Genomic DNA, 22,015 nt, shown 5'->3' on the forward strand with positions numbered 1-22,015 from the left:
TCTCTATTGCTGCTTCTAATATAGAGGTGCTCTGATCTGCCTTTGACTCTGAGACACAAACAGTTAAGCTTTGAAGGACTTTGTCTTGAAAGAACATTTTAAAGTTTATAGTACTTTGCATCTTTGGCTTATCTGAGAAAATCCCATCTTCAAATTTTAGTTTTAATTATTTGAGAGTAATGAACTAGCTTGTGCTGCTTTAGAATATCTATTTTCAAACTAACCACCGAAGTCCACATCTTAATCTCTATTAGTTTAGTCAGAAAAGATATTCACAATTTGTGCAGCTAGAGCCATGTAATTTGGGCAAATTACTTAACCTTTGCAAGTCTCTTTTCTTATCTATAACTCACAAGAGATTACACTGTGACCGCTAATTCTTCTTCAAGGTCTAAAAAGGTCTGATTCTATATATTTTTCCCATATGCCTACTATCTTTTGTTAAAGCCTATAGTATATGCCACAAGTAAATAAAATCCAATTTCTAGACCTTATCTCTTCCTCATACTTTTTCTAAATGAACTTGACCTGGGTTCAAGTTCATGAAACAGGGACAATAGTATCTGTCTTCCTAAGAGCCTTATGGGTATTTTATAAGGTAATGGAAATAGTGCCTGGTATTCAGTAGATGCTCAACCAACAAATCTAAGTTTCTTTCTAAGCCTAATAGTAAAACTCCCTAAATCCCCTAATTGTTCATAAATTATGAGCTAGTCCTCATCAAATACGTAGTGGCTCAGCTGCCCACCCCCCTTTTGTGGGTGATACTGGCGTTTGAACTCAGGACTTTGTGCTCCCTTGGTTTGCTTAGTTGGACTGGTACTCGTCCACTTGACCCAGGCCTTCAGGCCTGTTTTGTTTGTTTGTTTGCTAGCTGTTATGTTGGAGATAGAATTCAGAAAACTGCCCTGTCTAGACTGGCTTTGAACCACAATCCTACAACTCTCAGTCACCTGAGTAAGCAGCATTGTAGACACAAGCCACTTGCACCTGGCTACTACCCCTTTATTAGGAGAGGACCAAATGGGACAAGCTGAGATCCAGCTCAAGGCCTTGGATTTTACTGTAGCCACAACTCTCTCATTTTTGTCACTAAGAACTCTCAGCAGCAAACACAACTAGAGATTTTAACAGGAAAAATCTATTAGCCAGACTGACTCTTGTCAAGGGATCCTGTGCCAATAAATATATACAAGAAGTGAAGCTTGGAAAGCGGGACCCTATTCCAAGAGCTGCATAGCAATAGCGACGTTGGATCTGGTGTTACGATCTTCCCAGGTTGTTTTTTTTTTTTTTCCTCTGTGTCAGTTTCCTCCCAGTACAGAAGTCATTGAAACCAAGAGCCTAGGAAGAATTTTTTTTTTTTTTTTGCCAGTCTTGGGGCATTGATCTCAGAGCTTGAGCATTGTCCTTGGGCTTTCCTCAAGATTAGCCCTCTACCATTTGAGCCACAGCACCAGTTCTTGCTTTTCCTATGTATGTGGTACTGAGGAATTGAATCTAGGTCTTCTTGTATGTTAGGCAAGCATTGTACCACTAACTCTCAGCCTAGGAAGGATTTTATAGATAGTGACACTGCCTTGTTTTAGAAATTCCTTTCTAAAATAAGGCAGACTTTTCTTCCCTTAGGCCTAAATATTCTTGCCCTCTTGTGATAGATAAACCTACCAGGGATTGTTCAGGCTGGCCAAACATAGCTGAAATTTATCTCAGCAAAAAAAAAAAAAAATCCCCTTTATTTGTTCAGGCTTTGCTATGCGGCTGGAATGTAAGGATTCTGGAACTGGAGGAAAAATCAGAAATGATCTCAAGTCTCTTCTTTCCCCCAACTCAACAGTGTTGGAGTAGCTACTACTGGGGTGTGACTCTACCAGATCAAGATCTAAGCTAGAGAGTGGGATTTGGGGAGGGGACAGGCAAGCCAAACACATCATCCTTTTAGGAAAATCAAGAGACAAAGCCACAAAAGTCAACTGCCCAGTCAGCAGAGGCCCATCTGAGATGGAAAGAAGAGAAGGAAACAAGAAGGAACTAGGAGAAAGCAAGGAGGTCCTTGACATTGTAACATGTAGAAATCAATGTGCCTTTCTCTTGGCCAGGCTACTTGAAAATCTAGCAGGCAACAAAGCTTAAACACTTTTTTTTTTCCCCAGAAGAGAAAACTGCTGCACAGGGAAGTTAAGCAATAATCTTGACATAGCTAGTTGGTGGCAGAAAGGACTGCGAGTTCCAGAGTTCCTCTCCATAATGAAGTGTGTGTGTATTTGAGAGTGACTGTGTTTGTGTCTGTGTGTAGTTCATGGGTCTCCTTTATACTATAGTAAGTTGCAAAAAATTAGAAAATACTTTATTATAATATTTTCCTTATATCCTTCGTTAATGATATGTTTTGTTAATATTAACTTCGAGCCGATACTTACACTTACTATACATACTATTATTAGTTAATTAGTGCAGAGAAATTGGATTAAACAGGGGCAAAATGCATACATGTATTTATATCCCACTCCTCTGGAAACCTCACTGAAATGAAAGGGATGTTAGGAATAAAATAAATAAAGATAAACCCAAAGAACAAAGATCACAGGTGAGGCAACCTCATCAAGGTGAAAAATGTCCATAACATTTGGAAGACAGAGAAGATGGGTAAACAGAAACTGACTTAAGAAAATATACAAGATTGTATCCAGGGCCGGGAGTTTGGCCTAGTTGTTAAAGTGCTTGCCTAGCATGCATGAAGACCCGGGTTCAATTCCTCGGTACCACATACATAGAAAAAAGCCGGAAGTGGTGCTGAGGCTCAAGTGGTAGAGCTCTAGCCTTGAGAAAGTCCAAGGACAGTGCTCAGGCCCTGAGTTTAAGCCCCAGGACTGGTAAAAAATAATAATAATAATAATAAGATTGTATCCAATGTGAGCAGAGGGACAAGCTAACAAGGCAGTACCATGAAATCTCTACAGAACACCAGAAGGCTAGACACTGGAAGTACTAGTTGAGGCAAAGCCAAGTATGATAGCACATACCTGTAATCCCAACATTTCCCGCTAGAAGCTGAGGTTGGAAGCTAGAGTTCAAAGCTAGCCTGAGCTACACAGCAAGATCCTGCTTGACACATAAAAAAATAATATGAGAGATGTTAAAAATAGATGAGTTGAATCAGCTCCAAACTCTGATACCATCTGGATAATAGGAGCTGATAAATTTCTTTCTTTTCCCTTTCTCTATATATCAAAAGATTCTTTTTATATTTTACATAGGGTGATGTCTCTATACATGAATTGAATTAGAGAAAAAGGAATTGAATAGTGTTCATTTTGGAAAACTGGTTTAAAGGATCAAGCATCTCAGTATCGCCTGTGTTGAGTTGATACAAAGATGACTAGCCCAAAACTTTTCTCTGTGCCTCTTGTCTCACTGTGGAGACTGAGAACCCAGCTAATTTTACACATGACAGAATATGCTTAAGGGCTCTGAGAAAGGTGTGAACACAGGAAGGAGGAAAGTGTGAACACTCAAACTTGTGAGAGGAAGGGAGGGTAGGCGTTTGAATCATCATGAATGAGGATGAGGTTTTGAACTGGGAAGGGCAAAGCTTCTTAGGAGCAAGGCTTAGGAGCTGGAAAGATTGTTCCTCAGAATATCAAGCTGGGAGCCTGGACAGAGAAAGCAGTATGAAGGGTACTTTAGGAACATTAGCACATTTCAGACTTGTATTGTGAAATAGCAACACAACTGTATTATACTGAACATGCAGATGAGCAAATAGTTTGGTTTCTTGTCTTCTCTCTCAAAACATTGTTTGAACATTTTTATTACAAGTAGGTTGTTGCTAACATTCTTTAGCCAGTGGGCTTACAAGAATCTTTTATTGTTGTTGTTTGTGGGACTTAAATTCTGGGCCTGGGCACTGTCCCTAAGCTCTTCAGCTCAAGGCTACCACCCCACCTTGAGCCACAGCACCACTTCTGGTTTTTTGGTGATTAATTGGAGATAAGTCTCCTGGACTTTCTAATGCCCGGGCTGGCTTTGAACCAGGATAAGCAGACTGATAGACAGGCTCAGGTACGTGTTTGTCCCCTGATTATCCAGGTCCTCCCTGGAAAGCAAGTCCACCCCATGGTATGGTCAGACATCATGGAAGCTTCAAGGAGCATGTGGAGCTTAGCCCAGCTTTAGCAAACCTGGGTGGTCTCATGATTCACAATTTCTAAGGCTCCTTTGCATGATGGAGCAGGGATGAATACGTTGAGGACAGTAGCTGATGAAGCTCAACCATCTATTATGGCAGCTTCCAGAATGCAAGCACTCCCAGAGGGTGAACTTAACTTGTTATCTTCATGTTGGTAACCTGCCATACAGGAAGGAATTAATGGAACTAGGTCCTCTTCTCACTTGCAGATTCTTTTCTGTCAACTTATTCTACTGCAATTAATTGCAAATGAATTGAACAAGTAGCTATAGAATAGCTCCAAGCATCATATTTGATCTGCTGACCTCTTATGTCTCCTCTGTGGGGCCCAGGGGGCTTTGCAAGGAACTCTTGCCTAAATTATTCTGCTAAAGGGCCCTGAATCCTGGATACCACAGGCTCAAGTCACCATATTGTGTTTGCCAGATTTTATGATCAAAAACCTTATTATTTGACTGTTAAGTTTTGAATTTTATTGGCTATTTATAGTGATTTATGGACTATTTATTTACCTACCCATTTGGAATTATAAGAGTTGTTTTATATACATCATAACTTACTAGCCTAGATTAAGTATCCATTTTTAAAAGTTCCTAGTATTCACTGCAAATCCCATGGTCTGTTTTGAAATCACAGCAATGAAACTACATGGTCTTCAGTGTCCTTGTGCGACTGATTTCGGCCTTACTTTCAGCACCACAATTTATTATTGTTTAAATCAATGCATGACTCTTTGCATACCAGCCTGTACTTTGGGTCATACAGGCTTAACCTCAGAACAAAATCACTTTGTTCAATGAAAAACAGGGCCCCTTGAGTCCTCTGGACCCCTTTCCATGTATTCCATAAGCAAAAGAGTTTATTTGACTGCATGATAACCTCAAGCATAATTCCTCCTAGAAATAAACCTGACAAACATCTTACCCATCCTGCCACTGATGCGAACTTAACGTCAGCATCACTATTAACCTATACAAGGCAGGTAGACAGCACTCTGAAAGACAATAGTTTAGCAGAGTGGATACAAATGCTTAGGAAAATATACTAATATAAATATTTCATATTTGTACAAAGCCTTTTAGTGTACATTTTGTATTTTGGTCTTTTAATAGTGTTTGGTCTTTCATGACAGGGTGCTACTAAAATGGTTTCTTGAATTATGCAAATGACATCAGCTTTTATTCCTTTAAAAAGCAAGGTGGCTAGTAGATGAGAAGAGTTTGAAAGACAGATGTGTCTGTGGTTTGTATTACCTTTTGCTTTTATGATTTGACTTATTTTTATGCTGGTGTTTGGGCTTGGGCTCAGGACATCATGCATCTTGCTTAGCATTTTTCATTTAGTGCTGATGCTCTACCATTTGAATCATATCTCTGCTCATGCTTGTAATCCTAGCTACTCAGGAGGCTGAGATCTGAGGATTGTGGTTCAAAGCCAGCCTGGGCATTAAAAAGTCCAGGAGACTTATCTCCAATTAATCACCAGAAAACCAGAAGTGGTGCTGTGGTTCAAGTGGTAGAGTGCTGACCTTGAGCTGAAGAGCTTAGGGACAGAGCCCAGGCCCAGAGTTCAAGCCTCACGACAATAAATAAATAAATAAAATCAGTTTTCTCGGCTTCTGCTAGCTTTGAATGGAGTTTCTCAAATCTCAGCCTTCTGGTTCTAGGATTACAGGCAAGAGTCTGTAGGCCAGCCCTGCTGTCTATCCCTTAAAAACAAAAGACATTCATTCATCCAGTGTTCCTAGCATTTTGGTGTCATTTTAGAAATGGAGGTGTTGCTTTTTATGGAACCAGTGTGTGGATGTGAGTTTATCCTGGTATAATAGTTTGTAAACTCGGGCCAGGAGTTTGGCCTAGAAGTTAAAGTGCTTGCCTAGCATGCATGAAGACCTGGGTTCAATTCCTCGGTACCACATACATAGAAAAAAGCCGGAAGTGGTGCTGAGGCTCAAGTGGTAGAGTTCTAGCCTTGAGAAAGTCCAAGGACAGTGCTCAGGCCCTGAGCTCAAGCCCAGGACTGGCAAAAAAAAAAAAAAAAAAAAAAAAGTTTGTAAACTTGCTTGGTTAAGGGGGTTACTTAAGAAAGATGGTTTTACTTAAGCATTTAAACATCATAGCTTGGCAGGTTGGTGCTTTGCGTGTCTGTTATTTCAAGGCCTAGTAACCTCTGGGGCTGTGAGAACTTCTCCTTTCCTTCCTCCTTCCACATGGTTCCAAAGACACTGCCCTGATCTTTTATGTACAAGTCCTGGGTCTCATGCCTCCAGTCAGCCAGGGAAGCAGGGAAGTTTTCAAACTGGAATGAGGAAGCGGGTCAGTGCTTTGGAAGTGTCAGTGGTGCAAAGCTTAGGAGGGCTCCTGAATCTTCATTTCAGGCCCCATGGGAGGAACAGATCTGAAGTGAGAGATAGTGGGATAGTTTTGGGGGAAGGGAACATCTGAAATGTGAGACAGAAGTATGATACTTCTACATTCAAGGCTTCTGGGTAGTTGGATCCTTGTTTTTCTTTCATATTGGTCCTTCAATCCTTTCTTGGATTTTCTGAACTAATTACTCCCCCTTTCACTTATGGAAGTTCAAGTTGGATTTCTGTTGTTTACATCTTCACAATGTCCCATCTTATGCTCTAGGCCTTCAAATTCCTTTCTCCAGTATTTGAACCATCTTTTCTGTGTTCCTAAAATCATGAATTGAATTTAATTAAATACCCAGTTATTTATGGTTACTCGTGGAGGAAACATGATTGAGCTACTCTGGAGAAGCATCCTCACTTTGCTATTGCATCCATTATCCACTCCAGAGTTGGCAGAGGACTGGGTATTCCTCAAGTCAGACAGAGGCAGTTTAATAGGTTCAGGCATACGTTATCCCCATTAGTCTTCATCAGTGTGCTTGCTGATTGAAGTGTTGAGAAATGTAAATCTCAGGATTATCTTTGATTGTAGTTTTGTTAAACAGTGTAGTTTATACCAATATGATTTGCTTGTTTTGATTTAAGGGACAGAGTATCTACCAGTTTCTCGGTTTGGTCTCAGACTTGAGGTCTTTCTGCATCAGTCTACCTTAGCTGGCATTTCTTTCAGGCATGTACCACCATGGCCAGATTCTAATACAATTTCTTGACAGTATTTGGGTTAAACTTTAAGAGATTTAACTGATGACTATCTTAGTATTGCTTCCTCAGTAGATGGTTATTTTCTCAATCTGCATGTTGTAGCTTTTCTGCTCGACATAAGTTTCTGGGGATAAAACTTCAATATTTCTAATGAAAAAAATGTAAATAGGCTAGAGAAGAGAGAAATGTATTTTTTTTTTTTTTGGCACTGGGGATCGAACCCAGGACGTTATGCTTGCTAGGCAAGCGCTTTGCCACTGAGCTACATCCCAGCCCAAGAGAGAAATGTATTAACTGGGAAAAAATAAGGAGAACTAGAGATGGGAAAATGAGTGGAAGAGTGATAGGTAAACAAACCATGGTAGGAAATAGGGTAAAAGAAGACATTATGAAACCAAAAAGAAGTTTAAACAGGGAGCTCCATCTATTTGAAAAGAAATGGATAAATTCCTTTGCTTCCAGATGATAAAAAAAAAAAAAAGGCAAGGCTGGGAGTTTGGCCTAGTGGTAAAGTGCTTGCCTATTATGCACAAAGACCCAGGTTTGATTCCCTGGTACCACATATATAGGAAAAGCAAGAAGCAGTGCTGTGGCTTAAGTGGTAGAGCTCTAGCCTTGAGAAAACCCAAGGACAGTACTCAGGCTCTGAGTTCAAGCCCTAACACTGGCACATACACACACACACACACACACACACACACACACACACACACACAAAAGTCAAAAGAGAAGGCAAGGCTCTATCTAGTGATTTCTTATCCAGGAAGAATGATTTTTTAAAAACTGAAGTGTTAGACTTGTGAGTGGAAATGTGTTTCCCACTCACTGGCAGTCCAGTTTTGGTTCTAATCGGGCTCTGGGTCTGATGGTCCAAGCCAAAGTGAGTTCTTTTCAATCTGCGTATGGATCAGTTTCATTTGAGTCCTTGGGATTGGAATGCTACCACTAGGTGCTTTCGGAAAGCTAGTGTGTTGTTCCCTGTTGCCTCCTGGTGGGAAAGATCCACAGAGTCTTGTAGCACCATGGAAAATCTTCTCTTCATGTGGTACTTCAGGCATGTGACTACCCACTTCTTTGGAGATACAGGTCCTAATTTAGTAGCTCTAGGGTGAGTGGCTGAGTATTTATCTTTTGAAGGTGCTATAATTGTCTGGTTTCATTTTTGTTTTCCTTTCTCTGTTGTCAAGTGTTTGTTAGATAAGTTATTTTCTTGCATTTTTATTAGCTAATCTCTCCAGTAGCTTTTTAAAACACAAAGAATCAGCTGATTCATCTAGAACACAGCTTCACACTCCCTACCCACTGTGGATTCAGCATAAAAGCAATTTAATCGTGCCACCTCTCAGACAAAGTCAGCCTTTCAGTTTTTTCTTGGAGAGCAGGAAAAATAGGAGTGTGCTTCATTGGCCTCTGAATACGTAGGAACAAGAAGGTTGCAAGTGGTGGAATGTGTAAAACCTTTGCTGCCAATATACTTGATAGATGATAAATGTGTATGTATAATAAATCCATACTTGGTCAGAGGACAAAGCTGCAAAGCTTAAAAAGGAGATCCTACAGTGTTATCATACACACACACACACACACACACACACACACACACACACACACACACACACACCCAGCATGTTTTCATATGGACTCTGTTGTCACTAAAAGGTATTTTTTTTGTTTGTTGTTTTAGAGACAGTATATCACCATGAGAGTTTCACTGTTCAAAGAACAACCTTAGCTAAGTTATTTACAGACTTGAATGGATGATAAAACCTTTTCCTCAATATGTCACTCTATTGATCTGAAATCAACAAGAGCCAAGATGATGGGGTGGAGTTATTTGTTTTGTGTTGTGATAAAGTACCATTCATATCCCAACTGCTCCAACAGCTGCGTCATAAATAACCAATGTTGAACAGATGCAGTGGGAGTAGGGTGGGAGGGGTATTGAGAGACTGTAGGATGAGCTTGTGAATGGAATGATTTGTCATGGAAGACCTTCTATAAATATGGAAAGATAACTAAAATTGTTGGTATGTATTTCTATTAAAAATTCAAGTTGGAAAGTTAGATTGCAGACTTAATATTGACATGATGGACAGTCTTCAAGGAGCTTTACTGAGTTTGCATTCCACTTTGTGCCATATCCAGGCAGTCAACCTAGTGTATCAGTTCTACCTTCTTTAGGCTATTTCAATCTCTTTAGTGCTCTTTAACCAATGCCCTTAATTCAGGTTATTTAAGAAATTTTTGCCTGAGATTCTCTTCTGTTCTCAAAGCTCCATTCTCCCATCATACATAGTACAAAAGTCTAACTGCTTAGCATTTCTGTGTCAGTGTTCCTCATCTTTCCTCACAGGAAAGCATTCAATATTCCTGTGTAGAATGTATAAAGACCAACATGATCTTCCTATTTGTTTTCCCCCCAGTCCTAGTAGTTCAACTCAGGGCCTGGGTACTGTCCTTGGTCTTTATCAAGGCTAGTGCTCTATCACCTGAACCACAGCACACTTTTGGCTCTGAGTATGTGATATGGAGGAATTGAACCCAGAACTTCATGCATGCTAGGCAAGCACGCTACCACTAGGCTGCATTCTTGCCTCTGCCTACTTTTATAGATGCAGTCATTTAAATTTCTCATGGACAACTTTGTATACTCATTTTTCCTTGAAAAGATTGTGCCTTTTTGTATGCCATTGCATTTTTTTTTTTTTTTTGTAGTTCACAGGGCTTGAACTCTGTGCCTGGGCACTGTCCCTGAGCTCTTCAGCTCAAGGCTATTACCCTATCTCCTGAGCTATAGTCCCATTTCCTCTTTTCTAGTGTTTAATTGGAGATAAGAGTCTCAGGTCCTTTAGTACCCTGGCTGGCTTTGAACTTCCATCCTCAGATCTCGGCCTCCTGAGTAGCTAGGATTATAGGTGTGAGCCATCAGTGTCCATTCCATTTTTGTGTAGCAGTCTCCCACTTTTGGGTGGTCACCACAGCTTCTCTGCCCTGTCAGACTCCTAACTCATTATTTATGAATTCTGTTCCAAAATTTCTTTTTTTCCCCTTTGAAGTAACTTTTGCTTATCCCTGTAGAGTTGGGTATATATAATGAATGTTTATGAACTTAACTATTCAGGATGCATAGAACCTTCTTTGGGACACAGTTTTACCTGGACACTATTCTTTCTCATTATTAGTCCATGCACTGTTCATCTGAAGCTGACTTCCACTGGGTTTGAAAGCACAGAATATGTAACCATGTTAGGCTGAGACAAGCTGTGCAGTCCATTTTGTTGGCTACAATCACTGTACAGACATGGACACAGGATCCAAACTGAGAGACAAAAGAAATGCAATTTTGGCACTGTTGTGCCAAGATGTTCTCTTTGTTAGGCTAGAAGTTGTAAAGCTATGATCCTGGATTTGTTAGGAGTCTCTTTTTGAAGGTACAAACAGGAGCTTACTCAGATGAAGAATTGCTAGAAGCAAATCCTAAAGGTATTGTCACTGAACGATATCAAAAGTGGAGGAGGCAAGCTCCTCTTAGGGGCCAGGTGGGGCTTAAATCAATTCTTTGGGCAAATCTAAGAACCCTAAAATGAAGCCTTGGGAGTGAGTTTGGGTGCATCCTCAATAGATCATATGCTGGAATAGCACATACAGAGGAAGAATGCTATTTCACAATTCACTTGGATTACAAATCCAACTAAAGTCTATTAGATTCCAATATTAAAATGTCCAAGCAATCTCCTGGAAGAGAGTTTCCATTGTCCATAATAAAGAATCTGAAGCCAGGCGTGGTGGCTCACCCTGTAATCCTAGCTAGTCAGGAGGCTGAGATTTGAGGATCATGGTTCAAAGCCAGCTCAGTCACTAAAGACCAAGAGACTTTTATTTCCACTTAACCACTAGAAAACCGGAAGTGGCACTGTGGCTCAAGGGGTAAGGTAGTAGCCTTGAGCTGAAGAGCTCAGGGACAGCACCCAGACCCACAGTTCAAGCCCCACAACCGACCAAAAAAAAAAAATTCTGTAGTAGCTAGTCAAGCAAGCACATTCATGGTGTCTAGAAACAATTTAAAATGCTTAGACCAGTTCTCACATTCTAGCTCTTCAAAGGTAGCAAAAATTAGAAATTCAACTTGTCTCTGAACTCTCCCCATGGGAAAGGCTTTAGTCCAATTAATACTTTAATCTAAAATAGTCTGAATTTATGTAGTTGATATCATAGAAAGTCTTTGACTCTTTCTTTGATTTAAGGCATCAGAGTGCTTTGCTCTTTTATCTTTCCTTTTTCTCTATTACTTTAATTTTGTGTCTGTTCTCAGAGGACATTTATTTTCCGTTTTCTTTTACTGGTGGTAGTAGTTTATTGAAGCACGGACTTAGAATTCTCTATCTTCTAAGTAAAGAAGAGGGATGGAAAATATTTACTTTAAAGTAATTATAAAGATTTAAGTGCTAAAATTATTATTATTATTATTATTATTATTATTATTATTATTTTCAGTCCTGGGCTTGAACTCAGGGCCTGAGCACTGTCCTTGGACTTTCTTAAGGCTAGAGCTCTACCACTTGAGCCTCGGCACCGTTTCCAGATTTTTTCTATGTATGTGGTACCAAGGAATCGAACCTGGGTCTTCGTGAATGCTAGGCAAGCACTCTACCACTAGGCCAAACTCCCGGCCCCCTAAAATTATTTTTTATGCTAACACTTCTCTTTGTTATATATTAAAAGAGTTTGTCCCCTTCTCAGCTTTGGATGACCATACAGAATACTTTGTCCCTTAGTAAGAGTTAGACTCCATGAGCAAATATGGGAAAGATTGTTAAAGGAAAAACAGCAGCTGAATAGAGAAGAATATGCCATTTGTTTTGGTATGAGATTTTCTGATAAAATAGATGGTGTAATTTTAGTATTGGTTTTAAATTACTAATGTCTTCAGGATTTTTTTTTTTGGATTGGTAGTGGGGATTGAACTCTGGGCCTGAGTGCTGTCCCTGAGCTCTTCAGCTCAAGGCAAGTACTCTACCACTTTAACCAGAGCACCACTTCTGGTTTTCTGGTAGTTAATTGGGGATAAGAGACTCATGGACTTTCATGCCTGGGTTGACACTGAACTGTGATTCTCAGATCTCATCCTTCTGAGTAGCTAGGAATACAGATGTGAGCAACTGGCACCTGGCTAGGATTTTTTTTTTTTTTTTGCACTGTCATTGTGCTTTCTCAAGACTAGAGCTCTACCACTTGAGTCACAGCACCACTTCTGGCTTCTATGTATGTGGTTCTGAGGAATCAAAATTGTGCAAGCTAGGCAAACACTCTACCACTAGGCCACACTCCCAGCCCTGAATTTTTTTTTTTAAAGGAATGATTCTCTTGCATTGTCCAAAGCCTTAGTATTTATGAACTGTAACAAATATTTAGATAAATTTAACTCCAATACACACTGACAAACATGAAAATCTGAATACAAAGGCATTTTAGCCCCCAAATGAATCGTATTTCTTTAGTTTTAAATACTTTGTTATACTATAACAATGGCGAAGAGGATTCTTCTGCCTCTTGAAATTTAGAGCATGAGACACCTATATTCTTTTAGATTTTAACCAACCTCATGATAATTCTCCTGCTTCAAGGCTTTTGATTTGAAATTCCTTAACTGAGAAATCAGTCCCTGAGTAGATGATATTTTCCAATTTCTGATAGAAAAAGGCATCATGGTCTCATCAGAGATAGTAATACTTTCTTGATTTTTCTTCCATTTCAAAACAGAAATGGAGCTAATGCTCAGTTTTGTTTCTGGCTTTGCCAGCCAGTTATCAAATGAAGGTGAACGCTTAAATACATTATATTTATTCTACTGTGTTTTATTACATTGCTTTCCTATGGTTCCCTTCTAGTAAGCTCTAGGCCTCTAAATTGCCTTCTTGCTTATCCTCCCATCTTGCACATACCTGGCACAGCCCTGGGTCCCACATCTACTGACTGCAAGGGTGAAGTAATCAGTTGTCAGAGAGCAGAAAGATATTTTTTTCTCAGTGATAGGACTTGAACCTCTGGGCCTGGATGCTGTCCCTGAACTCTTCAGCTTAAAGCTACTGCCCTACCGCTTGAGCCACAGAGTCACTTCCAGTTTTCTGGTGCTTAATTGGAGATAAGAGTCTCCAATTAAGTGCCTGGGCTGATCTTGAATGGTGATCCTCAGATCTCAGTCTCCTGAGTAGCTAGGATTATAGGTGGAACCCCATCCAGCTCAAGAGAGCATCAAGATATTTATGAGGGCCAGGAGTGTAGCCTAGTGGTAAAGTGCTTGCTTGGCATGCATGAATCCCAGGTTCCTCAGTGACATACACAGAAAAAGCTGGAAGTGGTGCTGTTGCCCAAGTGGCAGAGCACTAGTCTTGAGCAAAAAGTGTCCAAGGACAGTGCCCAGGCCCTGAGTTCAAGCCCCAGGATTGGCGGCAAAAAAAAAAAAAAGATATTTATAAGAAATTTTCAGTTTTTTTGGCTCTCTGACCAGCACCATGGCGGTTGGCAAGAACAAGTGCCTTATGAAAGGCAGCAAAAAAGGAGCCAAGAAGAAAGTGGTTGACCCATTTTCTAAGAAAGATTGGTATGATGTGGAAGCCCGGACCATGTTCAATATAAGAAATATTGGGAAAGCACTAGTCACGAGGACTCAAGGAACCAAAATCGCATCTGATGGCCTCAAGGGTCAGGTGTTTGAAGTGAGCCTTGCTGATCTGCAGAATGATGACGTTGCAGTTAGAAAATTCAAGCTGATTATTGAGGACATTCAGGGCAAGAGCTGCCGACCAACTTCCATGGCATGAATCTCACCCGAGACGAAATGTGCTCCATGGTCAAAAAGTGGCAGACCATGATTGAAGCTCATGTGGATGTCAAGACTACAGATGGTTATTTGCTTCGTGTGTTCTGTGTTGATTTTACTAAAAAACAAAAAACAAAAAACAAAAAACGCAACAATCAGATCCACAAGACCTCATATGCTCAGCATCAGCAGATCCACCAGATCGGGAAGAAGATGGTGGAAATCATTACCCAAGGAGAGCAGACCAATGACTTGAAAGGAGTAGTTAATAACTTGATTCCAGAAGTAGTTAATAACTTGATTCCAGACAGCATCGGGAACGACATAGAAAAGGCTTGCCAGTCCATTTATCCACTTCATGATGTCTTTGTTAGGAAAGTAAAAATGCTGAAGAAGCCCAAGTTTGAATTGGGAAAACTCATACAGCTTTGTGGTGAAGGTGGTAGTTCTGGAAAAGCTACTGGGGACGAGACTGGTGCTAAAGTCGAGTGAGCTGATGGATACGAACCACCAGTCCAAGAATCTGCTTAAAATTCAGAGTTTTAATAATGACAAACAAAAGGCTTATTTGTGAGGAAAGAAAAGAAATTTGCAGAAAATATATGGGGAGATTTTCTTGTTTCCCTCATGTGAGGCATCGTTATTGACAAAATTTTGTTTTTAAGGAAGTCATGATTAAAAAAATAAAGAGGCTAAATAAATTGGAAAGAAAAGAAAAAAGTCGCACTATTTATAGTGTTTCTTAAAATGTAGCCTGTCAACCGCTAGCTGCCCCTCAGGGTGATATGTTGTGTGGTCCACTTGCTATTTTTTCCTTCTTTCCTTTTCTCACTTAAAAAAAATTGTAATTAATAAAAGGGTTACTATTTTTCCTTCTTTCTGTGTTCTCTCTCCCAAGATACCTTTTACAGTTTATCACATGTAATTTATCACATGTAATTTACTCTTACTTCCACTCAGGGAAATCATGTGGGGTTTTAGTCATCATTTTTAGGGGAGCAAATTGAGGCCATGGAAATGACTTGTCCTATAATTCCCAGTGAGTGCTGGGATATAGAGTCTCTCTCTCTCTCTCTCTCTCTCTCTCTAATTAAGCATCCTATTTGAGTTTGAGTTGGGTGCCTTCCCTGGCCTCTTTTCCATTAGATGTCAGAAAAGTTGGTGAGAATGCAGTGGAGACATAGGATTGTTTTCTGAAAAACAAATACGACTCAGTAATTGGTGTATGTGTGTGTGTGCTTTATCAATGTATTGACCAAAGGATTTCCATCAAGAAATGAATGTTTATACTACATCTGCAACTAGTGCATCTGCAGAGGCCCCAACTGCTTATAAACTTTGCACAGGAAATAGTGAAGTGTAAGATGTATATTATGTGTATTTTCTTTGTACACATTCGTTTCCTTTTTGGTTTTTGGTCTCTTCGTGGTGGGATACAGAATTATTTTCTTTGACAGGTTGTAGAAGGATTGCTTGTCGCTGTCACTAAAAGAGAAGTTAAAAGTGAAAAGGAATAGTCTATAGGGACATAATGGTGTAGTAAATCAGAGCAGAGTTGAATCTGATGTTATGATTTAAAAATGTTTTCCTTTTATTTTTGTGAGTCTTGAGGCTTGATCTTGGCCTGGGCACTGTCCCTGAGCTCTTCAGCTCAAGGCTACCACCCTACCCTAGAGCCAAACCCCACTTCTCTGTTTTCTAGAGGAAAATTGGAGATAAGAGTCTCAGGTCCTTTTGTGGCTACCGCCTTACCCTTGAGCCAAGTGCCACTTCTCTTTTTCTAGAGGTTAATTGGAGATAAGAGTCTCAGGTCCTTTTGTGCCGGGCTGACTTTAAACCTTAATCCTCAGATCTCAGCCTCCTGAATAGTTAGGATTACAGGCGTGAGCCACCAAGCCTGGCTTAATATTTCCTTTTTTTTTTTTGAATCTGATATTTTTTTAAAGGTTAGCAGTGACTAAAATGCATCTCATCTGCTGAATGATTTCTAAAATCACATCAATAACTAAGGAAAAATTTATTTTTTCTCCCCCACTGCCCCACTTAAAAAAATTGGGAATGCTGTATATTATTAAGAGAAAACACCAGGGTATTTATTTGGAAGGACATCTGCTCCTAGGTAATCAGGCTCCCAGAAATGCCTAAAGCAGTCCAGCAAGGGAGTCAGGACCAAAGGCGAGTACCTCAGTGTATGAAAGAAGCATCCAGAGCTCTAGCTTGTATCTTCTGTGACAATGTGGCATTGAGCACAGGGGGATGTTATATGTCCCTTGCCTGGAGATAGGATACTCATAAGGGAGAAGAAATATTTTACCAATCATGTCAGTTGGAACTTTACATGCTTCACCATTCAGTATTTAAAAGCTTTAAGGCAAAATTTTAATTTCATGAAGAAGAGTGACCTAAACTCAAGGGATTTACAGTTCCATACTCTTCTTCTTTATATTTTCCTGGATCATAGTTTCAACAAAATAAACATACCATTGATCTTTCTACATGCCTATCTGGAAGAAAATGAAGGAATCATGAAATAGCTTTCCATTCTTTTATGAGCAGTACTGCTTTACAGAATGAACTATGAAATTATAGTCTTCATGATGAAGTTTCTTAGAATTTTTGTGTTGCATGTGGATCTGAGAATGTTCACTGGATGTCAAGTTATTAAAATGATAATAATTTAAATACATTGAAATGATAATACATGTGCCACTGGTGTTTTTTTGGTAATGAAAGAACTTTGTAATCTTGTGTGTGGACTTTCATTTGTAAAATTTTATTTAAATGAGTGTTTTTAAAATTTTGAGTTAAGCAAAAAAGACCAAAGGCATAAAACTAGTATTGTTCCTGGTGACTGAATAGTATGCTTAGATTGGGACTGGAGATTTTTAATATGCTCCAATTAAAGTATTTCATTTTAAATACTCAAAATTTATATGTCAGGCCTGGGAGTTTGGCCTAGTGGTAGAGTGCTTATCTACCATGCAAGAAAACTTGGGTTTGATTCCTTGGTACTACATATATAGAAAAACTGGAAGTGATGCTGTGGCTCAAGTGGTAGAGCGCTAGCCTTGAGAAAAAAGTCTAAGGACAACACTCAGGCCCTGAGTTCAAGCCCCAGGACTAGAAAAAAAAGTTGTATGTCTACACTTAAAATTTTACTCTTGATAAATTTTTTTCTGTTTAGATTTTTTTTACTTGTTCTCACTAGAATGTTTAAAAAATCTACTGTATAGATACAGTATAGGATTTAAATACTTTGAATTTTTTCTTTCCTACATTCCTTCCTCCCATTCTCTTTTTCTCACTTTTCCTTCCTTCCTTCCTTTATTTGTTCATTTGTTTGTTGATACCAGGGTTTGAACTCAATATCTCATAATTTTGCTTTAGCTGCTTGTTCACAACTGATGTTGAGCCATACACCTAGCCTAGCTTTCTCGTACTTAATTGAACATGTATTCTCAAGACTTTTCTGACTAGGCACACTTTGATCTGAGTAGCAAGGATTATAGGCAGGAGACACTGGTGCCTGGCTTTTTTTTTTTCCCTTAAAAGTCAAAACACCTTTGAAGATCAATCTCCTTTACAGATCAGCCAGTGGAAAAATTGAGGATTTGCTCTTAGGAGAAGCACATCTAGAAAGAAACAAAAGTTGGGGGTTGGGAGTTAGCTTGGTGGAAGAGCTCTTGCCTTGTGCAAGGCCTTGAGTTCAGTTCTGAGCTCTGAAAGAGAAAAGAAAAGAAAGAGTCAAAAGAATAAGAACAAAACTCGCAGCTGGAGTGAGAAAAATTGGTCAATTACAGACATTTTTGTTTGTGGCCAATTGGTGACTTTCCAACAGGGTCTGTCTTTCTCCAAAATTAAACCCCAGTTGTGTCATAAATAGAAAAGGCTCTATCATTCTGTCTATCATGATTCTCTATATACTTTTTCTTGTGAAAGAGTGGGAAAGTTTGAGAGTCTGGGAATAGCCAACAAGGTCATTTCACAGTTGAATTAACATTCTCTATATTTTTTTCCCTATAACATTTCCTTAACCTAAACAAATTGTGTGTTATAGTCTCAATAATGTCAGAAGTCTTCTTTAACAACAAGAAATCTCAGTGACCATTCATTGTGATACAACATGATCTTCACTGAGTGTTCACAAGTGGCTTTTAAGTTTCATACTACTAATTATAGTAAGCATGTGTTGGTCGAACACACAGTAGTCTAGCAAAAGGGCTGGAACATGTCCAGTTATGAGGAGAAGGAAGACCAATACTGAAGGAAAAACTAGCCAGTGTCCCTGTTGTATTTCATGTAATTTCCCTGCTAATGTGCTGAAGGCCATCAGAGACAGAGCCACATGTAATAAGTAGCCCATGTCTACAGAGACCTTGGGAACCTGGGAGGAGGTTCAGAGGCAAAAATGCCATAGTATGTGCGAGAGGAATTCCTAGCTGCAGTGACAGTATTGAATAGGAAGAGAAAAGGAGGCAAGAGACACCTCTGAGATGTCCAAAGACACATTGCTATAAAACATTACAGTCTGTTTGTAAGCCTAGCATTTTCCCAATTTTATTTTTAGAAATTACCAGCAGGACATTTTGCTTTTAAATGGCTTCAGCTTCCTTTTGGCATTGTCCTGAGATAATCCTTTTATATTACCTATCTGTTTCCTTTGGACCCAGGAGCTTAGCTAATGAGTGTTTGGAAGTATCACCAGTAATCATCACCCTTCTCACTGGGTAGGTCTGCTCCACTGTCAATAATTAGTCATTTATCCAGAGGGGAAGGCTTAGTTGCCACCGGGGAGATTTTCAAACAGAAAGGAAAAGTCTGTTTTCTAGGGTGCTGGTTCTGTCTCAGAACCAGCCAGTTGGCTACTCATGTTTTTTAGGGATGGATATTTCATCATGTCATGAATCTTTGAAGAGTTACCAGGGTGTGATCTAGAAGGAGCATACTTGACTCTGGAGAAATAAGAACACATGTTTCCTTATCTCTGCCTTCAGAGTACTTTCCTATTCTAGTCACATTACAAAGCTTCACTAGACACTTGTCACAGGGACTTCTATATTTGCATGATTCCACTCTGGGGTGTGTGGCTTAGCAGATCATCTGGTCTTCTACATGATAAAATACAATGTTTTAGTTTTTTAAAAAAAATTAATTATGGCTGGGCAATGAGGATCTCTGCCTGTAATCCTAGTTATTCAGGATGCTGAGATCTGAAGATCCTGGTTCAAAGCCAGCTTTGAGCAGCAAAGTTTGTGAGATTCTTATGTCAGTTAGCCACCAAAAAGCCAGAAGTAGAACTGTGACTCCAGTGGTAGAGCACCAGTCTTGAGTGGAAAAGCTAAGGAACATTGCCCAGATCCTGGCTTCAATCCCCAGTCCTGGACTAGAGTAAATTAAAAAAAAAAATTATTGTAAAGCAGATTAACTTTTCTGGTTTTAAAAAGCTATTCTTCCATTCTATCTGTAAACAATAACAAAACAAAAAAACATCCAATCTAATAAGCAAAAACTTAATAAAGCAGCTGGCTGGTTCTTCATTAAATTTTATTTAGTTTCAATGGGGTCCAGAGATGGTCCTTAGGATAGACAATTCTTTCTTCAAAAGTAAAGTGTACCTTGTATATTCCAAATCATGATATGTTTTTATCTCCTCTGGAGATAGCCAATTGATGGTGTTTATTCTTTTGGGGGGGGACGATCATGGGGCTTGAACTCTGGGCCTGGACACTGTCCCTGAGCTCTTCAGCTCAAGGCTACCACTCTACCCCTGGAGTTACAGCTCTACTTCCTGTTTCCTAGTGAACTGGAGATAAGAGTCTCATGTTCCTTAGTGCCCCGGGCTGGCTTTGAACCGCAGTCCTCAGATCTCAGCCTCCTGAGTAGCTAGTTTTACAGGCCACCACTCCCGGCTCTGATGATATTTATTCTTAAAGTGGCATTTGGCATCTGGTCCCTAAATGTATTTTTTTTTGTGTGTGCTGGTTCTGGGGTTTGAACTCGGGGCCTTATACTGTTGTTTGGCTTTTGCTCAAGGCCAATGATCTACCTATTGAACTTCTGCTTTTTTTTGACTCACAGATTTGTCTGCCTGGTCTGGCTTCAAACTTTGAGCCTCTTGAGTAGCTAGGATTGCATTTATAAACTATTAGCGGCTAGCTTTAAATATACTTTTTATCTCTAAAAACATCATAAAATAGAAAGCCTAAAGTGTCAATAAAAGTGACTAAATTACAATGACTCATATTTATTTATCTTTAGCTTTTAATTGTGGAGCATTTCAGTTAGAAAGCATAGCATAGTGATACTTGGGTACCACTATCCACCGTCAGCCATGGTTACTGTTGTGTCATTCTTACTTCATCTACGCTTAACCCACTTCCTTACTGTTTGCTGGATGCATCAACCCCCAGTTAAGATAGCAAGCATTTCTATCTCCCTAGAGACATTCTGTCACATTCTTTTCTATGCAATTCCCAAGTCATCCCATACAAAAACATTTTTTCACCCAAGACTTGCTCTTACTGTGCTTAAACTTCATGTAGATGGTAACCTATGAGATGTAGTCTTTACAATTATTATTTTTTGTCAATTGTGGTGCTTGAACTCAGGGCCAGGGCACTGACACTGAGCTTTTCCCCTCAAGGTTAATGCTCTGCCACTTTGTGCCACAGCGTCACTTCGATTTTCTGGTGGTTAATTGGAGATAAGAGTCTCACAGACTTTTCTGCTTGGGCTGACTTCCACCTGTGATCCTCAGATTTTAGACTGCTGAATAGGATTACAGGCGTAAGCTACCAGTACAAGGCTTAGGACATAGTCTTTTACATTCAACTTTTTCATAAAATTATTCCCTATGATAGTATGCATTAGCAGTTGGTTTATTTTTATTGCTGAATAGTAATCTGCTGTAGAAATAAATGGAAAAGATTTATCAGTTCAACATTTAACTGGTATTGGGCTTATTCCTAGCTTTGGGTTGTATCCATTCTTGTTAAGTCTTTGTGGGAACACGTTTTCAACTTCTCTTGGGCAAATATGTAGGAACAGAATCACTGGTTCAAAGGGTAGATATATTTTAAGTTTATGAGAAACTTCCAACTTTTCTTTCATTTTTGCTAACCATGTACAAGAGTTCCGGTTGTTCCACATCCTTGCGAACATTTGCTATTGTCAATCTTTTTAATTTTAGCCATTATAGTGGGTGTACAGAGAGATCTTTGTGATCTTATTTTACATTTCCTTGGTGATTAACAATGTTGAGCATTTCTTCTTATGTTTATTGTCCATCTAACCTTCATTTGTGGCATGGCTGTCCACGAGATACCTAGGGTTTTTTTTTTTGATATACTGAATTAACTTTATGTCTAGCATACTGCTCCATTGATCACACCAGGGCAAGGCTAGAAGTGACTTCTCAATTCATTTGTACCTCCTCTTCTCACCTCCTGTTAGGACATATTTCCTAGTAGTTGCTGTCTGCGTTTTGCTGTTGGCTGGGATTATAATTCTCTTGCCTTTGCCCTTGTCTGCACAGGGTAAGGTCCAGTGAGCTGAAAACATTCATGAGCTTCTTGGGAGAGTAGTTTAAACTCACAATATTTTAGCCTACCAAAAGCTTCTTTGAGGACTTAAGATCTCATTCTAACCCTAAGTCATGAGAACTAAAAATATCTCAAATAACTCTATTTTGAAACATTGGAATTGAGCCAAGAAATAATGTCTTGCCAAGTGACAAGGACATTATTTACAGAAACTTAAGAACATTTGAAGTGAGGTAATGATTTATGTCTAAAGTACTGTGCTTGTGCTATAAGCTAAGTAATATTTCTTACACTATGATAAAGGCAGACAGAAGTTTTAGACTTGATCTAGTGGGCCATTCTTTAAA

At 39.4% G+C, this 22,015-nt stretch overlaps 1 long non-coding RNA gene and 1 pseudogene across 1 annotated transcript in view; both read left to right on the top strand.

The window, feature by feature from the left end:
* LOC150054497 (uncharacterized) overlaps window positions 1–22,015 on the top strand; it is a 79,597-nt gene that overhangs the window by 42,912 nt on the left and 14,670 nt on the right. The window lies entirely within an intron of this gene.
* LOC150054499 (small ribosomal subunit protein eS1 pseudogene) lies at window positions 13,820–14,658 on the top strand (annotated as a pseudogene).

The sequence above is a fragment of the Megascapheus bottae genome, chromosome 14 (assembly GCF_031878675.1).
Source record: "Megascapheus bottae isolate mThoBot1 chromosome 14, mThoBot2.hap1, whole genome shotgun sequence".
Lineage (NCBI taxonomy): Eukaryota > Metazoa > Chordata > Mammalia > Rodentia > Geomyidae > Megascapheus > Megascapheus bottae.